Source organism: Montipora capricornis, chromosome 4 (genome assembly GCF_036669925.1).
Source record: "Montipora capricornis isolate CH-2021 chromosome 4, ASM3666992v2, whole genome shotgun sequence".
NCBI lineage: Eukaryota > Metazoa > Cnidaria > Anthozoa > Scleractinia > Acroporidae > Montipora > Montipora capricornis.
In genome coordinates, this window is record NC_090886.1 from 35765164 (window position 1) to 35767663 (window position 2500).

At 40.8% G+C, this 2500-nt stretch overlaps 1 long non-coding RNA gene across 1 annotated transcript in view; it reads left to right on the plus strand.

The window, feature by feature from the left end:
* The window catches only part of LOC138045923 (uncharacterized), a 7589-nt gene extending 6602 nt beyond the window's left edge, over positions 1–987 (plus strand). Inside the window, exons 2-3 of the long non-coding RNA XR_011131705.1 lie at positions 746–778; positions 864–987. This is a non-coding gene — a long non-coding RNA (uncharacterized lncRNA). The remainder of the gene's footprint in view (positions 1–745; positions 779–863) is intronic.
* Positions 988–2500: the final 1513 nt, after the last annotated feature.

Consider the following 2500-nt stretch of genomic DNA (forward strand, 5'->3'; position numbering starts at 1 on the left):
AACGAGAACATTGAAACCCACAAATGACCAGCTCGCAACGTCCCAACGTTAGAACCCACAAATAACCAGCTCCCAACGTCAGTGGCTTCATAGCACAGTTGGTTAGAGCGTCGCACCGTTATCGTGAGGTCACAGGTTTAAACCCCGTTGAAGTCCTGAATTTTTCAGGCTTCTTTACGTAATTGCAAAAATTGCGTTCATAACTGCGTGGATCATAGTTTCATTTTATTTGTTTATTAATAGTTATAAAATTTAAAATAAGTAACACAACGCCAATCATACGACGGGAATGCGTCTCCTGAGCGTGGGCTATCCACGTCGAACACATTCCGGCTATATGATTGGTTGCTGCCTAATCTCCTTGGGATCTGTACAGCGTAGGAGTCGATCTAAAAATAACTTGAGACATATTACCTATGGAAAAGGGCATGTATGGGGGGATTCCCGCTCGTCCCCCTTTATTTTTTCATGGTGAAAGATAACATCAAGCAACGTTTCTTTATCACGGGGTAGCCTCATCCCCAGGTTACCTGCGGGCGCTATGCACAAATATGAGAACACATAAGCATGTGAAAACATCCCGGATTCATGCTCCCTAGCACGCTTGCCACTCCAGCCCCCTTGCCAACAAATACAATAAACAAAGTTTGGGTGAACTTTAAATTAGGGGGGGGGGGGAGGGGGAGGGGGAGAAAGGAGACATCAGTGCCTTAGCTAAGAAGGACTTTTGGTACGTCTCTTTCAGCTGCTGACAGAAGATGTTATGATTGGAATCTCGGTAAGACTTAAACATTCTTCAACATTATTTCACATTTCCGAGTCAATCTTGCGAATATATTATTTTCGCGGTTTTGCATCCTCAGTATGCTCTTGTGGTGGAGGCAGCGCTCAACGGCAAAATGTCTGCGACACGCCGTCAAACGATACAATTCCTGACCGTTATCTACCAATAGGGCTAATGACAGAGGGAAAGAAATCCCAATCCCCCTACTGCGTTGAACACTACAATATATCTGTTCTGTGTATGGGTAAGGCCAGAGCACCAAGATGGCTAAAGCGCAAAGCAAAATGGTGTAAAAAAGGTACGTAAGTACTTTAGTGAAGTGATGGCAATTGAATTGATTTGTTAAAACTCTAAACTCAAATACGTTTTCCGATTGGAGGAGAATGCGTCACGCGCCAAGGGTAAAAACTAACTCCCAAGAAAAATACAACAACTTGAACTGTCTAGACTCGCACTTGATCAGGTTGTGCACCTAATCTACCCTGGCAAGTGTGTATGCCAGCCCGCGTGAACAAAAAATATTCTGCTGTATTTTTTTTTTTTTTAATTTTTAATTTTTAAGGTTGAGCTAGTGAGCAGCACGTCTGCGAACTCAAAGAGTTGTAAGACGATTTATTTTATCCTACGCGTTTCGTGTGACTAACGCACACTTCGTCAGGGATGTTTTACAATACAACACAAGGGGCCTTTATATATACCTACATAAGAGAGTAAAAATATTTTTACATTACGTAAAATCGCACCTACAAGATCGGATTTGCATGTAGGAAACAGGCGGAGAGGTGTGCAAGGAGTGACATATTTTGTGCTATTTGAAATAGATGCTTAGACTTAAATAATGTTTATCAGTGCTATTTGCGGGCAGTCTGCAGTCTGCAAATGTCAGACACCGTTTCAAATAGCGCTGATAAATAGTATTTAAGTCTAAGAACCCATTTTAAAACGGTTAGCTTTCAATAATTGTGATTTAGGGTTAGTCTGCAGTCTGCAAATGCCAGACAGCGGTTCTTTGGCTAGTAACTCTTGCAAGAACAACACGAACGTCTGTCATGAAACCGTTATTATCGTTCAATGTATACAGATTAGAAAACTAGAACTTGTAAAAATTCTCATAGTATCTTGGAGCACAAGTAAACTCAGTTAACTTCAATTCCGACTGAATGAACGATCTTGAAACGTAAACGTCTTTGGGACGGCTAAAAGTATCTTCTTCCGCACTTTACTACAAAAATCTTGTAGTCTTACGTTACAGTTACAGTTTCAGTTTTGTGCATGATTTAATCTGTGAGTGAAACTTATGAACGCTGCAATACTGTATTGAAATTGAAATTGTCAGCGAAGAGTCAAAGTATACTGTACAGTTTAATATTAGTGATCGTGTATGTAGCGTACTGATTAAGGTACTGAGTCTGCTTTGTTTACTGTTTCTTCACCTGGTTACGTTACTTTGTAGGAATATGCATAAACGGAACGACTTTTAAATTCATAATACGTGTCCTCTTTGTCTAAGACCACTTCGAGTTACAAACGTATTTTACCTATCCGAAAATAACGGCCACCCGAAAGTAACGACTTAATATCCACATAGGATAAAGGGAAACAACGTCCGCAGTGACTAGAAAGCAATTGGATTTAGGCAATACCGTGTTCTCCAATAACCGAATCAGCTCGCTAGAATCCCTAGGGATGGTAGGCATACGTATTTTAGGCTTGACA